Consider the following 22,463-nt stretch of genomic DNA (forward strand, 5'->3'; position numbering starts at 1 on the left):
ACAAAAATTTAATTTATCTTGAGTCCGCCAGACGCCTGAATCCTAGAGAGGCGCGCTGGTCGTTGTTTTTCTCTCGGTTTAATTTTGTGGTGTCATACCTACCGGGTTCTAAGAATGTTAAGGCGGATGCCCTTTCTAGGAGTTTTGAGCCTGACTCCCCTGGTAATTCTGAACCTACAGGTATCCTTAAGGATGGAGTGATATTGTCTGCCGTTTCTCCAGACCTGCGGCGGGCCTTGCAGGAGTTTCAGGCGGATAGACCTGATCGTTGCCCACCTGGTAGACTGTTTGTTCCTGATGATTGGACCAGTAAAGTCATTTCTGAGGTTCATTCTTCTGCGTTGGCAGGTCATCCTGGAATCTTTGGTACCAGGGATTTGGTGGCAAGGTCCTTCTGGTGGCCTTCCCTGTCACGAGATGTACGAGGCTTTGTGCAGTCTTGTGACATTTGTGCTCGGGCCAAGCCTTGTTGTTCTCGGGCTAGTGGATTGTTGTTGCCCTTGCCTATCCCGAAGAGGCCTTGGACGCACATCTCGATGGATTTTATTTCGGATCTTCCTGTTTCTCAGAAGATGTCTGTCATCTGGGTAGTGTGTGACCGTTTCTCTAAGATGGTCCATTTGGTTCCCCTGCCTAAGTTGCCTTCTTCTTCCGAGTTGGTTCCTCTGTTTTTTCAAAATGTGGTTCGTTTGCATGGTATTCCGGAGAATATCGTTTCTGACAGAGGAACCCAATTCGTGTCTAGATTTTGGCGGGCATTCTGTGCTAGGATGGGCATAGATTTGTCTTTCTCGTCTGCTTTCCATCCTCAGACTAATGGCCAGACCGAGCGGACGAATCAGACTTTGGAGACATATTTGAGGTGTTTTGTGTCTGCAGATCAGGATGATTGGGTTGCTTTTTTGCCTTTAGCGGAGTTTGCCCTCAATAATCGGGCCAGCTCTGCCACCTTGGTGTCTCCTTTTTTCTGTAATTCGGGGTTTCATCCTCGATTTTCCTCCGGTCAGGTGGAATCTTCGGATTGTCCTGGAGTGGATGCTGTGGTGGAGAGGTTGCATCAGATTTGGGGGCAGGTAGTGGACAATTTGAAGTTGTCCCAGGAGAAGACTCAGCTTTTTGCCAACCGCCGGCGTCGGGTTGGTCCTCGGCTTTGTGTTGGGGACTTGGTGTGGTTGTCTTCTCGTTTTGTCCCTATGAGGGTTTCTTCTCCCAAGTTTAAGCCTCGGTTCATCGGCCCGTACAAGATATTGGAGATTCTTAACCCTGTGTCCTTCCGTTTGGACCTCCCTGCATCTTTTTCTATTCATAATGTTTTTCATCGGTCATTATTGCGCAGGTATGAGGTACCGGTTGTGCCTTCCGTTGAGCCTCCTGCTCCGGTGTTGGTTGAGGGCGAGTTGGAGTACATTGTGGAAAAAATCTTGGACTCCCGTGTTTCCAGACGGAAACTCCAGTATCTGGTCAAATGGAAGGGATACGGTCAGGAGGATAATTCTTGGGTGACTGCCTCTGATGTTCATGCCTCCGATCTGGTCCGTGCCTTTCATAGGGCTCATCCTGATCGCCCTGGTGGTTCTGGTGAGGGTTCGGTGCCCCCTCCTTGAGGGGGGGGTACTGTTGTGAAATTGGATTTTGGGCTCCCCCGGTGGCCACTGGTGGAATTGAACTTGTGTGCATCATCCCCTCTGTTCACCTGTTCCCATCAGGATGTGGGAGTCGCTATTTAACCTTGCTCCTCTGTCACTTCCATGCCGGTCAACATTGTAATCAGAAGCCTTTCTGTGCATGTTCCTGCTTCTAGACAACTCCCAGCTAAGTCGGACTTTTGTCCTTGTTTGTTTTTTGCATTTTGTTCCAGTTCACAGCTGCAGTTTCGTTTCTGTGTCTGGAAAGCTCTTGTGATCTGAAATTGCCACTCTGATGTTATGAGTTAATACTAGAGTCTTAAAGTAATTTCAGGATGGTGTTTTGATAGGGTTTTCAGCTGACCATGAAAGTACCCTTTGTCTTCCTTCTATCTAGTAAGCGGACCTCGATTTTGCTAAACCTATTTTCATACTACGTTTGTCATTTCATCTAAAATCACCGCCAATATATGTGGGGGCCTCTGTCTGCCTTTCGGGGAAATTTCTCTAGAGGTGAGCCAGGACTGTATTTTCCTCTGCCAGGATTAGTTAGTCCTCCGGCTGGCGCTGAGCGTCTAGGGATAAAACGTAGGCACGCTACCCGGCTACTGTTAGTTGTGCGACAGGTTTAGTTCATGGTCAGTTTAAGTTTCCATCCTTCCAAGAGCTAGTTCTTATTTATGCTGGGCTATGTTCTCTTGCCATTGAGAACCATAACAGCAGCCCTGTCAGTGAGATCGGTGATCTGACAGAGTGCTGTGCACACTATCAGATCATCGATCTGTGATGTCCCCCCCTGGGACAAAGTAAAAAAGTAAAAAAAAATTTTTTCCACATGTGTAAAAAAAAATAAAAAATTCCTAAATAAATAATAATAAAAAAAATATATATTATTCCCATAAATACATTTCTTTATCTAAGTAAAAAAAACAAAACAATAGAAGTACACATATTTAGTATCGCCGCGTCCGTAACGACCCAACCTATAAAACTGCCCCACTAGTTAACCCCTTCAGTAAACACCGTAAGAAAAAAAAAAGAAAAACGAGGCAAAAAACAACGCTTTATTACCATACCGCCGAACAAAAAGTGGAATAACACGCGATCAAAAAGACTGATATAAATAATCATGGTACCGCTGAAAACGTCATCTTGTCCCGCAAAAAACAAGCTGCCATACAGCATCATTAGCAAAAAAATAAAAAAGTTATAGTCCTGAGAATAAAGCGATACCAAAATAATTATTTTTTCTATAAAATAGTTTTTATCGTATAAAAGCGCCAACACATAAAAAAATGATATAAATGAGGTATCACTGTAATCGTACTGACCCGACGAATAAAACTGCTTTATCAATTTTACCAAACGTGGAACGGTATAAATGCCTCTCCCAAAAGAAATTCATGAATAGCAGGTTTTTGGTCATTCTGCCTCACAAAAATCGGAATAAAAAGTGATCAAAAATGGTCACGTGTCCGAAAATGTTACCAATAAAAACGTCAACTCGTCCCGCAAAAAACAAGACCTCACATGACTCTGTGGAGCAAAATGTGGAAAAATTATAGGTCTCAAAATGTGGAGACGCAAAAACTTTTTTGCTATAAAAAGCGTCTTTTAGTGTGTGACAGCTGCCAATCATAAAAATCCGATATAAAAAACGCTATAAAAGTAAATCAAACCCCCCTTCATCACCCCCTTAGTTAGGGAAAAACAATAAAATTAAAAAAAATGTGTTTATTTCCATTTTCCCATTAGGGCTAGGGTTAGGGTTAGGGCTAGAGTTAGGGTTAGGGCTGGGGTTCGGGTTGGGGCTAAAGTTAGGGTTAGGGCTAGGGTTAGGGTTAGGTTAGGGTTGGAGGTAAAGTTAGGGTTAGGGTTGGGGCTAAAGTTAGGGTTAGGGTTGGGGCTAAAGTTAGGGTTAGGGTTTGAATTACATTTACGGTTTGGATTAGGGTTGGGATTAGAATTATGGGTGTGTCAGGGCTAGGGGTGTGGTTAGGGTTACCGTTGGGATTAGGGTTAGGGGTGTGTTTGGGTTAGGGTTTCAGGTAGAATTGGGGAGTTTCCACTGTCCAGGCACATCAGGGGCTCTCCAAACGCGACATGGCGTCCAATCTCAATTCCAGCCAATTCTGCGTTGAAAAAGTAAAACAGTGCTCCTTCCCTTCCGAGTTCTCCCGTGGGCCCAAAAAGGGGTTTACCCCAACATATGGGTTATCAGCGTACTCGGGACAAATTGAACAACAACTTCTGGAGTCCAAGTTCTCTTGTTATCCTTGGGAAAATTAAAAATTTGGGGGGCTAAAAATCATTTTTGTGAGAAAAAAAATGTTTTATTTTCACGGCTCTGCGTTATAAACTGTAGTGAAACACTTGGGGGTTCAAAGTTCTCACAACACATCTAGATAAGTTCCTTGGGAGGTCTAGTTTCCAATATGGGGTCACTTGTGGGGGGTTTGTACTGTTTGGGTACATCAGGGGCTCTGCAAATGCAACGTGACGCCTGCAGACCAATCCATTTAAGTTTGCATTCCAAATGGCGCTCCTTCCCTTCTGAGCTCTGTCATGCGCCCAAACAGTGGTTCCCCCCCACATATGGGGTATCAGCATACTCAGGACAAATTGTACAACAACCTTTGGGGTCTAATTTAGCCTGTTACCCTTGTGAAAATACAAAACTGGGGGCTAAAAAATCATTTTTGTGAAAAAAAATATATATATTTTCACGGCTCTGCGTTATAATCTGTAGTGAAACACTTGGGGGTTCAAAGCTCTCAAAACACATCTAGATAAGTTCCTTAGGGGGTCTACTTTCCAAAATGGTGTCACTTGTGGGGGGTTTCAATGTTTAGGCACATCAGGGGCTCTCCAAACGCAACATGGCGTCCCATCTCAATTCCAGTCAATTTTGCATTGAAAAGTCAAATGGCGCTCCTTCCCTTCCAAGCTCTGCCATGCGCCCAAACAATGGTTTACACCCACATATGGGGTATCAGCGTACTCAGGACAAATTGCACAACATTTTTTGGGGTCCAATTTCTTCTCTTACCCTTGGGAAAATAAAAAATTGGGGGCGAAAAGATAATTTTTGTGAAAAAATATGATTTTTTATTTTTACGGCTCTGCATTATAAACTTCTGTGAAGCACTTGGTGGGTCAAAGTGCTCACCACACATCTAGATAAGTTCCTCAGGGGGTCTACTTTCCAAAATGGTGTCACTTGTAGGGGGTTTCAATGTTTAGGCACATCAGGGGCTCTCCAAACGCAACATGGCGTCCCATCTCAATTCCAGTCAATTTTGCATTGAAAAGTCAAATGGCGCTCCTTTCCTTCCGAGCTCTGCCATGCGCCCAAACAGTGGTTTACCCCCACATATGGGGTATCAGCGTACTCAGGATAAATTGTACAACAACTTTTGGGGTCCATTTTCTCCTGTTACCCTTGGTAAAATAAAACAAATTGGAGCTGAAATAAATTTTGTGTGAAAAAAAGTTAAATGTTAATTTTTATTTAAACATTCCAAAAATTCCTGTGAAACACCTGAAGGGTTAATAAACTTCTTGAAAGTGGTTTTGAGCACCTTGAGAGGTGCAGTTTTTAGAATGGTGTCACACTTGGGTATTTTCTATCATATAGACCCCTCAAAATGACTTCAAATGAGATGTGGTCCCTAAAAATAAAATGGTGTTGTAAAAATGAGAAATTGCTGGTCAACTTTTAACCCTTATAACTCCGTCACAAAAAAAAATGTTGGTTCCAAAATTGTGCTGATGTAAAGTAGATATGTGGGAAATGTTACTTATTAAGTATTTTGCGTGACATATGTCTGTGATTTAAGGGCATAAATATTCAAAGTTGGAAAATTGCAAAATTTTCTAAATTTTCGCCAAATTTCCATTTTTTTCACAAATAAACGCAAGTTATATCGAATAAATTTTACCACTACCATGAAGTACAATATGTCACGAGAAATCAATGTCAGAATCGCCAAGATCCGTCAAAGCGTTCAAGAGTTATAGCCTCATAAAGGGACAGTGGTCAGAATTGTAAAAATTGGCCCGGTCATTAACGTGCAAACCACCCTCGGGGCTTAAGGGGTTAATTTATGAGGAAGCTCACACAATTTCGCACACATTTTCCTCATTTCAGCCCATTGAGCCATTGAATTCAATGGGGAAAAGCAGTGAGAAATATAAAGCCATACGCATTTCATACGGATACATAGATGCGAGGAAATCGCATCATCGCATTGCAAACGGATTACACACGGATGACCATAAGGAGAACACTTGTGTGACTCTCGGAAGAGAGAATCGGACCGATTTTTCATACGTTAAGTGTGACGCCGGCCTCATATTGATATCATCATGAGAATAGAAATAAAGAACCAGCAAGCAGGGCCGGCGTTAAGCACAGGCAGACCAGGCAGCTGCCTGGGGCCCCCGCTCCTCCAAGGGCCCCCTGCTGGTTCCACAATGGAGCTTGCTTAAAATTAAAATAGCACAAGGCAGTGCTTCACTTTGCAGAAGAGGCAGACATAAGTGTATCTGTCTTATCTGTTCTGCAATGCGAGCGTTTCCTGACGGCGCTGCACTGCCTCGTGTTATCTATTGTAACGTCGGCTGCAATCCCCCAGGCAGAAGCAGTCAGGCATGTTATACTGACCTGACCTGCGCTCTGCATGTTCTCCTGTTCTTCTGCTATGGCCGTCGATCCTCACTCTGCAGCAGGCTTCAGGGTTATAATTTATACTGTGTCCTGGGCTGGCAGCTGCTGTTCAGCGGCAGGACCTTCCTATGTCACACCTGACCACTGACGTTGTCCTGACGCTGCACAGCAGCCCCTGTCAGGACACAGTACAGGAGCTGTGCTGCCACCCAGGAGTTTTCCCATATGGAGACTTCACTGCTTACTGGTGAGTTTTTTTCAACTGCACTACCACACCAGTCACACACTGGCCACACCACCTCATTTTTTTGTTTCTTTAGCATTTTGTGTGTCTTTTGTACTTGGTATTTTTCAGCAGTAAAGAAACTGCTAAGGCTGGGTTCACATTGCGTTAGCAGCAGCCCGTTCAGCACATACGCTAACGGGCTGCTGTTAACGCAATTGCCGACGTTACATCGCGCTAGCGCAGATAGAGCATCTGCTAGCTCTATCTGCGCTAGCAGTGACGGACCCGGAAACGTTGCAGCCCGCGTCTCAGGGTCCGTCACTCAGTGACGGCACATCCCTAGCGCACGCCCATTGTGGGCGTGCGCTAGCGATGCGTCCGACATTGCATTCAATGGCGGCGTTAACGGACTACGTTACACCGCATTATGCCGTGGTGTAACGTAGTCCGTCTAACGGACACCAGGAACGCAATGTGAACCCAGCCTAATGGTTTCTTAAGAAAAAAATGCTCAAAAAGATGTCAGGGTGTCTTCTAAGCCACTGACTTGTAAAGTATAGAGCATCCTCGGAGAAGAAAACCCCTGAGGGTCTCTTGTAACCAGGGCCAGACTGGCCATCGAGCAGTTCTGGCAAATGCCAGAAGGGCCTGTGCCAGTAGCGGGCTGCTGCGTGCCGACTCACCCCCCACCAGCGTTTTGCCACCGCATTCAACTATACTGGTGTCTATGACGCCGGTACAGTTGAATACAATGATGGAGGAGAGAGCGTCCGCTGACGCTCCCTCTCCCATCATTCCCTGCTCAGCCTCTGACACTGCGGGTGTGCGCACACTCACTATGTGCCAGGCAGTGCAGCGGCAGCCGCCGAGACAGGCGCAGGGAGCAACGCGGGCACAAGGAGAGGTGAGGAGTGTGGGTTGTTTTCTTTACTGGACTGTGGGGCCATTCTCGGGGGGGAGGAGAGATGCAGGCTGTGCTGTATACTACTATGCGGGTTGTACTATATGCTATGCGGGTTGTGCTATATACTATGCGGGCTTTGCTATATACTATGCGGGTTGTGCTATAAACTATGCGGGCTTTGCTATATACTATGCAGGTTTTGCTATATACTATGCAGGCTTTGCTATATACTATGCGGGTTGTGCTATATACTATGCGGGTTGTGCTATATACTATGTGGGTTGTGCTATATACTATGCGGGTTTTGCTATATACTATGCGGGTTTTGCTATATACTATGCGGGTTGTGCTATATACTATGCGGGCTTTGCTATATACTATGGGGGTATATTATATTCTATGGGGGAGGCCGTATTATATACTATGTGGCTGTGTTATACACTATTGTGGAGGTTAAGTTGTAAAGCGCTGCGGAATATGTTGGCGCTATATAAATAAAATTATTATTATTATATTCTATGGGGGAGGCTGTGTTATATACTATGGGGGTATATTATATTCTATGGGGAGGCTGTGTTATATACTATGGGGGGCTGCATTCTATTCTATGGAAGCTACATTATATATTATGGGGAGGTGAGCTGTATTATATTCTATAGGGGTCTGTATTAGATTTTTTGAGGGATGATTGCATTATACTCTTTGATGGGGCTGCATTATATTCTGAGGGGAGGTGGGCTGCATTATATTCTATTCGGGGCCACATTATATTCTATGGGGGCTGTATTATATTTATATTCTTTGATGGGTGATTGCATTATACTCTATGAGGGTGCTGCATTAAACTATGAGGGGGGCTGCATTCTATTCTATGGGGTGGCTGCATTATACTCTGGGTTGGCTGCATTATACTCTGTGGGGTGGTGGCTGCATTATACTATATGTGGGCTGCATTATACTGTATTGAGGACTATGGGGAATACGTTATACTATATGAAGAACTATGGGGTGCATTACACCATGGGAAGTGAATTGTACTACATGGAGGACTATGGCGGTGCATTATACTATATGGAGCACTATGAGGAGTGTATTATGCTATATGGAGGACTATGAGGAGTGTATTATACTATATGGAGGACTAAGTAGTGTATTTTAATATATGGAGGACTATAGGGAGTGTATTATACTATATGGAGGACTGTGGTGCACATTATAATATATGCAGGACTATGGGGTGTATTTTACTAAACAAGCAAAAAGCTGCATATTCATCGAGTGATTGGATTGTTTATGCCGAAATAGAAGTCATTGTTCTCAGCAGCACATCGCCGCTGTAAACTGTAGATGTGCTGCTGATAACATGATACTGTATGGGGATCGGTTAGTAATCTGTTAGTGATCGTTCTGTCCCATCATTCTTTCTCAGACGGTGGAAAGAGGCCGGGAAACAAGTGTTGAACAGCTTCAGTATTGTCGATCAAACTCATTTAGCGGCCTGAGATCAGCGCATGTACATACAACCGAAATGCTTTTGTGTGATGTGCAATATGTTAGCATTTGGGGCCCCATTTTAAACTTTGCCTAGGGCCCCACTTTGCCTAAAACCGGCCCTGCCAGCAAGGGATTGTTTGCTGCGTATTTAGGATAGATGCATTGCGTAATTGCAGCTTTATACAGTGTTACAACGTTTTGGTAAAGAATGGTAGTTTTGAACAGGGCGAGCTGACACGCTTCATACCTTCCAAATAATGAGCAGTACACTGAAACATTCATTATCTCTTATTTTATTCTTTGCTTTAATTAAAGCTAACATTAATTATGCTATTGTCAGCTTTGCCTTCTCCATGTTTTGTAATCAAATTTACTCTAACTACTTTTATTGGAGATGTGCCATTTTAAAGGCATCAGATAAATAGCTCTGTAAAAAGACCCCGCTTTGTCTTCTTTGTTATCATGATTAGAGAATATGCAGAAATATTCTCTTGTTAACTGTGGGGTTTTTTTTCTGCAAATAATTAGGAAGAAATATTATCAAAGGCACATTCAAAAATATAATGAAGCTACAAAAATATGTATTATATTATACTGCTGTGACCACCGCTGGTGCCTAAAACAAATACTCAGGCACCCAATAAAGTCCAGTGGTATATATAGGCAAATGATTAAAGACCCTCATACACATTGGCTAAAAGTAGGCCAAACTTAGCGACTCTTGTGGTATGGTGATCTCACGACTTGTCCCCCAAGATAATAAGGATATGTTGTCTGGAAATCAATTGCCCCACTATCTTGTTTTGAAGGCAGATAAAACTTTTGCCAGAGATTTAGGGTATGTGCACACGTTGCGGATCTTGCTGCGGATCCGCAGCGTATTGGCTGCTGCAGATTCGCAGCAGTTTTCCATGCGATTACAATACCATGTAAACCTATGGAAAACAAAATCCGCAGTGCACGTGCTGCGGAAAAAAACACACGGAAATGTAGCGTTAGTTATTCCACAGCATGTCAATTCTTTGTGCGGATTCCGTAGCGGTTTACACCTGCTCCATAAGGCTACTTTCACACTAGCGTTAACTGCAATATGTCGCAATGTGTCGTTTTGGCAAAAAAATGCATCCTGCAAAAGTGCTTGCAGGATGCACTTTTTTACCATTGACTAACATTAGCGACGCATTGACACACGTCGCAACCGTCGTGAAACGGTTGCGCTGTGTTGTGGCGGTCCGCCGGGAGCAAAAAACGTTACATGTAACGTTTTTTGCTCCCGACGGTCCGCTTTTTGCGACTGCGCATGCGCGGCCAGAACTCCGCCCCCACCTCCCCCGCACCTCACAATGGGGCAGCGGATGCGCTGGAAAAATGCATCCGCTGCCCCCGTTGTGCGGCGCAGAGAACGCTAGCGTCGGTAACCTGGGCCCGACGCACAGCGACGGGCCGAGCCCGACGCTAGTGTGAAAGTAGCCTAATAGGAATCCGCAGGTGAAATCCGCACAAAAACCGCAAAAAAAAGCGGTAAATCCGTGGTAATTTCGCAGTGTGGATTACATGCGGATTTACCAAAATCAGTCCGGAGTAATCCGCAGCGTGTGCACATAGCCTCAAGGCCCTGGCGCACATTAGACTAACACCTGCCGATGATGCTGGAGACCATAAGATTCATGAATGTAGGATTTCAGACTGACAATTGTTCTTTTTGAGACCAGCCACAGACAGAGGCTCCCAGGAGTGCTCGGCAGAGCTCAGTAACACTTAGCAGAGCCCAGCGCACGTGTGTACAGAGGCGTCTGAAGAGATATAATATATATAGTTATGCATACGAAAAAAAACATTAAAAATGTTTTAAACTCTCTAATTATAGCTGTGGATACATATTGTGCTACTCCCTCCCAATGCAGAAGATTGCACCTGTATACAGAGACCAAGGCAACCTGACAACAGAAGACTTTCCTGACACGCCGCAGTAAATACTTGTATTACCTATGAAATCAAATAAATTCTGGACCATCTTCAGTTCTATTGCTCCTGTCAGGGCGGCATGGCGCCACAGTCTTACACTGTCCGAGAGCTGAAGTGTCTGACAGACTGTTAGCCCCCCCCGCAAATAAAAGAAATACAGGGGGGGTCCCATGGCGACACAGATCTTTAGAGATCCAGCATCTTCTCTCTAGCTAAGGAATATTTTGAAGGGTTCAAAGAAAGGTCAATTTAAATGCCTCTGGTCAGCTATTTTTAGTAAAACCAGTTTTATCTGGTATCATTGGCGCCCTTTTTAACGATTTTTCATTGGTGATTTGTGGTTGTTGGGCAGATTATGGATAATATATAAAGCCCACCTGTACTGACAGCTGTCATTCAGCTGGAGCTGTGAAGAAGAGAAGATCCCACCCTCCCTCCCCTTTTTTAAGTCCTTGTCGTGATGTTTTATTGGCGGGAAAATCGACCATTTGTATGGGCGGATTGGTTTTGGTATAATGGAATCTGGTTATTTATTGGTGTTTATTATTTAAAGCTATGTTTGAATTGGTTAACCCTAAATAAACATCACGGACACTTTTCTTCCACTAATAAATTTGTGTTGCGTTTTTATTTTATTATGAGTAATAGATCTTGTGTTGCCATGTCATGACAAGGGAAATAAGAATATTTATATTTTTCCAGGAGGAATAATAGATGAGCAGCACAACGCGCACACAATGTGATCTGGGCGAATAGATATTTACTGACTGCTCCAAGGCACGGACACAAAGATTTATTTTAAGGGTATGTGTCCACGTTCAGGAAACGCTGCGTTTTTGACGCAGCGCTGAGCCGCAGCGTCACAAAAGCAGCGTACAGATGTTACTGCATAGTGGAGGGGATTTAATGAAATCCCGTCTCCACTGTGCATTAAAAAACGCATGCATTATTCCCGCGAAAACGCACATGCGGTGCATTTTTTCAGAACGCAGCATGTTGCTACAATGAGCAAAACACGCAGGAACACCGCAGGTGACCTGCCAGTGACCTCAGGTGCATTTTTGGTCAGGATTTTACCTGCATAAAATCCTGACCAAAGCCTGAAGCAATCCTGAACATGGACACATACCCTAAAGGGAACCTGTCACCCCGGTTTTTCATTCGGAGATATAAATACCGCTACATAGGGCATGAGCTGTGCTTTACAAAAGTGTTTTTTTTCTACCCCGATTCCCCACCTAAGCTGCCGAAATTACTTACCAAACTCGCCGTTTTCGCTTGTCAATCATGCTGGTCTGGTCATATGGACGTGGTGACAAAGCTGTTTCTTCCCCCAGATCTTGCTTAGGTTTCCGTTGGTGGCGTAGTGGTTTGCGACTGTGCAGGTGACGAAAAACAGCACGCTCTGCGCTATATCCCTGGTGATCGGTGGGGGAGGCCATCTTCCTGTGGCCGCGCGTGCGCAGTTGGAGTGCTCTGCTGCCCGGGCTTCAGGAAAATGGCCGCGGGCTGCCGCACATGCGCAGATGGAGATCGCGGCGGCCATTTTCCTGAAGCAGAGTTCGCATGTCGGGTTCAGACAAATGGCCGCCGCGATCTCCATCTGCGCACGCGCGGCATCCCGCGGCCATTTTTCTGAAGCCCGGGCAGCAGAGCGCTCCATCTGCGCACGCGCGGCCACAGGAAGATGGCCGCCCCCACCGATCACCAGTGATATAGCGCAGAGCGCGCTGTTTTTCGTCACCTGCACAGTCACAAACCACTACGCCACCAACGGAAACCTAAGCAAGATCTGGGGGAAGAAACAGCTTTGTCACCACGCCCATATGACCAGACCAGCATGATTGACAAGCGAAAATGGCGAGTTTGGTAAGTAATTTCGGCAGCTTAGGTGGGGAATCAGGGTAGAAAAAAACACTTTTGTAAAGCACAGCTCATGCCCTATGTAGCGGTATTTTTATCTCCGAGTGAAAAACCGGGGTGACAGGTTCCCTTTAAGTGAATTTTAGGAAGATTTTGCTCCAAATTCACTGAAAATGTCTCAAGCCTTTCCCTACTGATTGTAATGGGCTGTCATTCCCATACGGCACTTGGCAAATGCCTGCTGGGCTGCAGCAGTGAACTACAAAATGGGCCGCTGGCCCTTTAAATCACCTACCTACTCTGTGTGCAGCCCACGGCCTCCGTCACTGGCCGCACACAGGTCTGTCACTGTCTGACGCTGGGTCGGGAGACATTTGCTCCCTGGGCTGCACCCTCCATTGCTCTAGGGCCTGAATGATATAAGCGGTTTGGGCGGCGGCACGGGCCCCGGAGGTTCATGGCCGCCAGAACCACTCACTGCAGTGATGTGTCAGTCACCGACCAGAGGAGACCTGGGGGCGGGACTCAAAGGCGGAAGGCCCTCAGTGATTGGTCCATTGAGCGGCAGGTCAAAGCAACGGAAGTACTGACCCCTGACTTCCTGTGTTCCCGCTCTCCGCTGAGGCCGGGCTCTCACTCCTCTCACTCAGGCTTCACGGTATGTATCTATGGGTGGGTGTATGTCCAGTGTGTGCGTGTGTTTACCTGTGTATGTAAGTGTGTCTGCGTCCGTATATCTGCCTGCCTGTATGTAAGGCTGCCCGTGTCTTTCCATATACAGGTCCTTCTCAAAAAATTAGCATATAGTGTTAAATTTCATTATTTACCATAATGTAATGATTACAATTAAACTTTCATATATTATAGATTCATTATCCACCAACTGAAATTTGTCAGGTCTTTTATTGTTTTAATACTGATGATTTTGGCCTACAACTCCTGATAACCCAAAAAACCTGTCTCAATAAATTAGCATATCAAGAAAAGGTTCTCTAAATGACCTATTACCCTAATCTTCTGAATCAACTAATTAACTCTAAACACATGCAAAAGATACCTGAGGCTTTTAAAAACTCCCTGCCTGGTTCATTACTCAAAACCCCCATCATGGGTAAGACTAGCGACCTGACAGATGTCAAGAAGGCCATCATTGACACCCTCAAGCAAGAGGGTAAGACCCAGAAAGAAATTTCTCAACAAATAGGCTGTTCCCAGAGTGCTGTATCAAGGCACCTCAATGGTAAGTCTGTTGGAAGGAAACAATGTGGCAGAAAACGCTGTACAACGAGAAGAGGTGACCGGACCCTGAGGAAGATTGTGGAGAAGGACCGATTCCAGACCTTGGGGAACCTGAGGAAGCAGTGGACTGAGTCTGGTGTGGAAAGGCGTGTGCAGGAAATGGGCTACAGGTGCCGCATTCCCCAGGTAAAGCCACTTTTGAACCATAAACAGCGGCAGAAGCGCCTGACCTGGGCTACAGAGAAGCAGCACTGGACTGTTGCTAAGTGGTCCCAAGTACTTTTTTCTGATGAAAGCAAATTTTGCATGTCATTCGGAAATCAAGGTGCCAGAGTCTGGAGGAAGACTGGGGAGAAGGAAATGCCAAAATGCCTGAAGTCCAGTGTCAAGTACCCACAGTCAGTGATGGTGTGGGGTGCCATGTCAGCTGCTGGTGTTGGTCCACTGTGTTTCATCAAGGGCAGGGTCAATGCAGCTAGCTATCAGGAGATTTTGGAGCACTTCATGCTTCCATCGGCTGAAATGCTTTATGGAGATGAAGATTTCGTTTTTCAGCACGACCTGGCACCTGCTCACAGCGCCAAAACCACTGGTAAATGGTTTACTGACCATGGTATTACTGTGCTCAATTGGCCTGCCAACTCTCCTGACCTGAACCCCATAGAGAATCTGTGGGATATTGTGAAGAGAAAGTTGAGAGACGCAAGACCCAACACTCTGGATGAGCTTAAGGCCGCTATTGAAGCATCCTGGGCCTCCATAACATCTCAGCAGTGTCACAGGCTGATTGCCTCCATGCCACGCCGCATTGAAGCAGTCATTTCTGCCAAAGGATTCCCGACCAAGTATTGAGTGCATAACTGAACATTATTATTTGATGGTTTTTTTGTTTGTTATTAAAAAACACTTTTATTTGATTGGACGGGTGAAATATGCTAATTTATTGAGACAGGTTTTTTGGGTTATCAGGAGTTGTAGGCCAAAATCATCAGTATTAAAACAATTAAAGACCTGACAAATTTCAGTTGGTGGATAATGAATCTATAATATATGAAAGTTTAATTGTAATCATTACATTATGGTAAATAATGAAATTTAACACTATATGCTAATTTTTTGAGAAGGACCTGTATAAGGCCCCATTCACACGTTCAGTGCTTGGTCAGTATTTTACCTCAGTATCTGTAAGCCAAAACCAGGAGTGGGTGATAAATGCAGAAGTGGTGCATATGTTTCTATTATACTTTTCCTCTGATTGTTCCTTTCCTGATTTTGGCTTACAAATACTGAGGTAAAATACTGACCAAATTCTGAAGGTGTGAATGTGGCCTCAGGCTGGGTTCACATTAGCGTATCTGTGCGCAGCGTATGCCTGCGTATAGATCTGCATACGTTTTGCGTACCTATATTTAACATTGTGTATGCAGAGACATGCGTTTGTATCAGTTTGTATGCGGATGCGTCCGCGTGCGTCGTTTCGCGGTGTCCTCAGAGCGCAACATGTTACATTTTTTGAAGTGTTAAATATGAGCAGGCATGCGGATGAGTGCGTCAAAACGCATTACTGTCTATGGAAACATATTGGTACGCAAGGACATGCGTTCGATATGCATGCTTACTTCAGACTGAGCATGTACAGGAACTGATTGAGACACACACAGCATTTTTTTGGCACCATGCGTAAGATGATGCGGATAAAAATTGCAGCGTAAGTATGCATTTTAATGTGTTTTGGCATTCGTTTAAGCATGCAGATGAAACACTGCGCACAGATACGCTAATGTGAACTTAGCCTAAGCCCGCCTGTCTGTCTGCGTCCGTGCATCAGCCCGCCTGTGTGTCTGCGTCCGTTCATCAGCCCGCCTGTGTGTCTGCGTCCGTGCATCAGCCCGCCTGTGTCTGCATCCGTGCATCAGCTCGCCTGTGTGTCTGCGTCCGTGCATCAGCCCGCCTGTGTGTCTGCGTCCGTGCATCAGCCCGCCTGTGTGTCTGCGTCCGTGCATCAGCCCGCCTGTGTGTCTGCGTCCGTGCATCAGCTCGCCTGTGTGTCTGCGTCCGTGCATCAGCCCGCCTGTGTGTCTGCGTCCGTGCATCAGCCCGCCTGTGTGTCTGCGTCCGTGCATCAGCCCACCGGTGTGTCTGCGTCCGTGCATCAGCCCACCGGTGTGTCTGCGTCCGTGCATCAGCCCGCCTGTGTGTCTGCGTCCGTGCATCAGCTCGCCTGTGTGTCTGCGTCCGTGCATCAGCTCGCCTGTGTGTCTGCGTCCGTGCATCAGCCCGCCTGTGTGTCTGCGTCCGTGCATCAGCCCGCCTGTGTGTCTGCGTCCGTGCATCAGCTCGCCTGTGTGTCTGCGTCCGTGCATCAGCTCGCCTGTGTGTCTGCGTCCGTGCATCAGCCCGCCTGTGTGTCTGCGTCCGTGCATCAGCCCGCCTGTGTGTCTGCGTCCGTGCATCAGCCCGCCTGTGTGTCTGCGTCCGTGCATCAGCCCGCCTGTGTGTCTGCGTCCGTGCATAAAGCCCACCGGTGTGTCTGCCTTCATGTGTAAGGTATAGCAAATAATAGGTTCAAAATTTAACTTTTAATTCAGTCTAAAAGGTGAAATGACACAAAAGTGAATACTTTAAAAAAAGTACAGAGTGCCAAGATGCAGAGACAATGGACTCAAACAGATAATGCTGGTATACAGTGTATCAAGTAAGAACCCCCCCCCCCCCCCTCAAAATATTCTCGTTTATACCACACAGTAGAAAGATGACAGGGACTTTAGTGTTTAGTAAGTGACATGCATGTTGATAAGGGCTGAGATGGACTGAGGCCAACTAGTGGACACACAGACATGAGACCATGTGGGGTGGCTTTGCATTTTTTTTTTTTTTTTTAAATCTAAAAACGTGTCAGCTAAGTACTGTATATTATTTTCATGCACTATGCTGTTTATGTACTGCAGGGTACTTAATAATTATATTTCTATCTTTGTTTTTTTTCTACTCAGTGGCCAAGTGTGAACGTGCACTTGCACTCTGCATGCACACCAGTTTATATCCCAGTTCATACCTTTTGGATTTTTTTTCTGTTTGCATCATGTGCATGTAAAGGTGTGGCCTGCCTGTCCTTTGAGCTGGGCGTTATATTGATGTGGTGTCTCATTCTGTGTGTCCACAAGTTGGTCTCAGACCTTATCCACATGCATGTCATTTGACAAACGGTAACTGTCTCTATTACGGTTAACGTGAAGACGTGGGATGGCTTCCGCATTTTTTTTTATGTCAAAAAACATGTTAACTAAGTACTGTATATTATTTTCATGCACTATTCTATTTACTTACTGCAGGGTATTTAATAATTATAATTCTGTCTTTGTTTTTTCTGTTTAGTGGCTTACACGCTGCATGCACACCAGTTTATATCACAGTTCATCCTTTTTTTCTTTTTTTTTTCCTTTATTTAGGAATGTACACAACCACCATTATTAAGCCTCTCTTGTATGGACATTTTGAGGAACCATATGAAACAGACCCCAGTGCGCATACAATTACTGAAATGGGGCGATATTTAATGAAAAATCTGTCACAGACGATGGTCTAATATACAGATTTTGAATTTATACAATGTTCACGGTTAGTAGATCAAAGAGCAAAAAAGAAACAAATCACAAGAACAATCAAAGAACAATCACATTGGGAGATGTCACCGCTCTACCCGGCCCCTGGCGATAACACTGACAGGTGAAGTTGCTCCTGCAGTATATCACTGAGCTGCCGTGAGTTCACTGGAGTTAATCAGCTCCAGTGCTCTCACTTGCGGCACCACTGCGTGAGAACTTTCCAACGCAGCAGTGGTGCCGTAAGGGAGATCACCGGAGCTGATGAACTCCTGTGAACTCCCACGGCAGCACAGTGATACACTGCAGGAATGATTACTTCCTGTCAGTGAATCGCCGGCTGTCTCTAAGAGAATTCACATCACTGATGTGACTGTTCGCAAAGTGATCAGGATCGTTGTGAGACAACGATGCCGAAGTCCCCGGGTAACCAGGGTAAACATTGGGTTACTAAGCGCAGGGCCGCGCTTAGTAACCCGATGTTACCAGTGTAAATGTAAAAAAACCCAAACACTACATACTTACATTCCGGTGTCTGTCGCGTCCGCTTCCCTGCACTGTGTAAGCGCCGGCCCTAAAGCAGAGCGGTGACGTCACCGCTGTGCTCTGCTTTACGGCCGGCCGGCACTGACACAGTGCAGGGAAGCGGACGCCGGGGGATGCGACAGACATCAGAAGGTGAGTATGTAGTGTTTGTTTTTTTTCTACATTTACAATGGTAACCAGGGTAAATGCAGCGGCCCAGAGTCCTGGTCGTTGCAGTACTGTGGCTCCGCCACTATGGGGAGCTGTGGTGCGTCCGATGGCACTGAAGGAGCTCATCTGATCAGGTATCACAGACACCAATACATTTCACAGCCGGGCCTCCGGGGGGGAGCTAAGGGTGCTATTCATTAGGCCACTCCCCCACCATAGTGGGTAAACTGGGGGTCAGGCAGGAAGTTAGAGAGAAGCTGACTGGGTCGGAACCAGGCAACACCTTGTGGCAGAGGGTGTTGCAGGGGAAAGAGACAGTAGGGTCTCTGTCAGGGGTGGGATCCTGACAGAGGCTTGGCAACGAGAAAGAAAGCAACGGGACCGTGCCTGCACTGAGAAGCGGCGGTGCCCTAAGGAAGGACGAGAAGAGAGATATATTGTGCTGAGTGAGAAACGAGATCGAAGCAATAGGAGAATACCAGTAGGGGTGATGCTGTGAGAAGAGGGCAACATCCTACTGAGGCGCATAACCGGTGGCCGGAACGCCGAGGGAGTATTTCAATAGACAGCTTCAAGCAATACTCTAAACAGCGGCAGGACAGTCAGTCTCAGGCGGGCTGTCTCACCTAAATCACCTATGAAGTCTTGGGAGGCAATTGCGGGAGAGGGGCGTCTCTAGGGTCCCGGAAGAACTCCAGGCCTACCCGACAAACGGGTGCCGTTCTAACTGTAACATCAGGAAGGGACGGATGATTAGCAGAACATCATCTAATCGAGTTGTGAGGGAACTTAAGAAACAGACACAACAGTTGTGGGGTACTTTCCGTAAGCACAGCAGGGAAGGACTACAACACATAGCGCTAAGAAGGAAGGCACTGATTTCCACTTGTGAAGAGAGCTCTGGAAGTGCCATTGGACCGGCCGGACTTGCGTAGCCTGGTGAACCGTATTCTGGACTGAGGACTCAGAGATCTCCAGTAAAGAGGTAAAGAGACTGCAACCTGGTGTCCTCGTTATTTACCGCGACCTGCACCCCACAACTGCACCGCATCACTACAGCCTCACTACCGCTTCCACTGTCTACTTCTATCATCAACTCTGACTGTGCGCCCCACGGCAGGGTCACGGACCGGGCCTAGCCACCATGACAACCCCAGAGCAGAGACCCATAGGTCCGGTACCGGGTACCCCTCGGCCCTGCGGCAGTGGGGGCGCTCCAACTTGGCGTCACGAACAGGATCTACTTAAGCCTGAAGAATCGGGTCATGTGTGCCTTGGAACTGTGATTTGTTGTGCTTGGACTGTGTGTTATTACAAGGACTGTGTGTTGCCACTTGCCGCCAGAAGTTCCCGCCAAAACCGCCGCCATTACAGCGCTAAGGAGAGCGCAGGAGAAGAAGAAGGGCGTGGAAGTGGGCGTGAACAAGCTGAAGAGCGCGAAAGACAATGGCCGCCCATTCTAAATATCTCGGCCCCTTGAGGACGTGTCCGTCAGCAGCCGAGATCCGCCTCCTGATCCTCAATGGTGGGCAGAGACAACGAAAACGAAACCGCCCACGAAGAAGAGAGCGGGAAAAGGACCAGGAAGAAGAAGCGAGCAACATGGAGGACGCCATGGCCAGCTGCCCGGAGCCGGAGCGTGGGGTCGGAGCCGAGGACTCCCCCAGCTACAGTTGAAGCTGACCTCCCGCAGACCGGAGCGGACAAGCTGATCCACCAACCCCGGCGGACGCAGCTGAGCACTGAGGCCGGGTGGAAGAAGACCATCATCGGGAGCCTCACCAGACGCCTGTCGGCAGCCTCGCTTGGTCCGGAGCAGGGAAGAAGGACCGGAGCTCCGAAGCTGGAAAGCAAGGCCCTGCCGGAAAGCGGAATGCTGCAAGCCGAGATGACAATGTCGCAGCACAAGGCCCCGCAACCAGCGTTCCAGACCCCAGCGGAGACGGAGCAGACCGGCACCGGAGGAACCGCGTCTGAAGCAGGTAGGAAGAACGACCCTGCCCTGATGATTGACACCACTCCAGTGACTGCTAGTGCCACCGCTACTGACTCTGTTCCAGTAACTGATCTTGCAGCAGCGCTACCTGCTGCCCTGACTAAGACTACCTCTGAACCGACGAGTCCCAGCACTACTACTACTACAGAGTGCATTATCTCTACCACTGAACTTACTACCGAAATTGACATTCGAACCCAGATTATACCTGAAAGACCGATTAGTGACATTGATACCGCATCGGATGAGAAGTCGAACAGAGATCTTCCCAGGCCAGGAAGTGTTCGCTACCAACTGATGCCTTGCAACCTACTTTGAGGATAAACCTCGGAACCACGAGAATGTATATAGTTAACTGTTTGTTTCTTCCTGTTATGCTGCTTTAAACCCGTCCTGGGTTAACTCTTAAAGGGATCCCTTTGCTGACCCGGGGTCCCTATTGTTTTGTTTATTTTTCTTAAGTTTGCACAAAAGTTTACAGAACTGCAGTAATCATGGACCGTGCATGATACAAACTTCCTTGTAAATAGTTTACACCTTCTTAAGGGTGTTTCCTACTGGTTTTACTTAAAGACTCTTTGTGAAGATACCATACCGGAGTTTTTGCTGAGAAAGGACTGGTAGCTAGAGAAAAAGTGCTACCTTAAAAAGACTTGGTCCCCTCTTAAAGGGGATGTTCGTGTGTTGCACTTAAAGAAATGGTATTGCTTTAAGACTGATAGATAGCAATGATGTTTGATAAGAGAAAATGATAACGTTTACATGTAAAAGTTATGTGTATTGAAATGGTTAACTGTAAAGAAATGCTGAAATGTTCCTTAGAAGAAAGTGTGAGAGCTAGAAGAAAGATGCAGTAGGCCCGTAGGGGTAGACAGAGTGTCCTGCATAGTCGGAAGTAAGAAAGTAGTAATGAAGGTTGATGATATAAGGAAATAGTTAATAATGTTGATAAGAAACTGGGGATAGAAGGTAGACCCTGAGTCCTCCATAGAAAGTTAAGAAGAGTTAATAATGTGTTACCGAGGACAGAGAGTGAACCCGTAGGGGTTAGGTGGTAGGTCCTCTTAGGAGTCATATGTAGATGGCTCAGTGCTTCCAAAATCGAAAGTAATGTTATGTTCTATACCAGTGTTTTTCAACCAGTGTGCCGCGGCACACTAGTGTGCCGCGACACATGGTCGGGTGTGCCGCGGGGAACGGGAGTCAGCTGTTCTCTGTGCCGACTGTCAAGCTGACAGCTGGCACAGAGAAGCTGCAGCGCGCCGGCTCCCGGAGATCAATTGTACTCGCAGACATCTACCAGCTGCGAGTACAATTGAGGCTCTGACTGCCGGGTCAGAACGATGCCAGCAGCGTGATCAAGTCATGTGATCACGCTGCTGACGTCACTATCCGGCGCGCAGGAGAAAGAAGAGACTTGGTGGTAAGTGCTCCTGTGCTGTGGAGCTGAAGACACCGAAGATTCAGCGTGGGGTGGGTTTATGGGGAGTATGTGGGGGGATTTATTCAGTGTGGGGGGATTTATTCAGTGTGTGTGTGGGGGGGATTTATTCAGTGTGTGGGGGGGGATTTATTCAGTGTGTGGGGGGGATTTATTCAGTGTGGGGGGGGGATTTATTCAGTGTGGGGGGGGGATTTATTCAGTGTGTGGGGGGATTTATTCAGTGTGTGGGGGGATTTATTCAGTGTGTGTGGGGGATTTATTCAGTGTGTACGTGGGGGGGGGCTGGAATTTATTTAGCATGTGTGGGGCAGGGTGCATTTATTCTGTGGAAGGGGATGGATTTATTCTATCGGAAGAGCAGTGGATATATTCTGTGGGGGTGAGTGGGGAGATGGGGGTGGACACAGTAGCGAGGGGAAAAATGTGTGCTGACAGTACTGGGAGCAACGGTGATGGGATGTGTGAGGACAGTATGGGGAGTCGGGGGAATGTGTGAGGGGGGAATGTGTGAGGAGGAAATATGGAGAGAGCAAAGGGGTATGTTAGCAGGGGGGGGGATGTACAGGAGGAGGCTATTAGAAATGTGTGCAGACAGTATGGGGGGATGAAAGTGTGAGTGGACACATAATAGATACTGAGTAGTGTGAGGGTAACAGCCAGGAGGAGACAGTATGCCAAGTAGGAGGAGTGTAATGAAGGGGCACAGTAGAGAGACTGGGCTCTCTATGAGGGACACCGTA

The sequence above is a fragment of the Ranitomeya variabilis genome, chromosome 4 (assembly GCF_051348905.1).
Source record: "Ranitomeya variabilis isolate aRanVar5 chromosome 4, aRanVar5.hap1, whole genome shotgun sequence".
Taxonomy (NCBI): Eukaryota; Metazoa; Chordata; class Amphibia; order Anura; family Dendrobatidae; genus Ranitomeya; species Ranitomeya variabilis.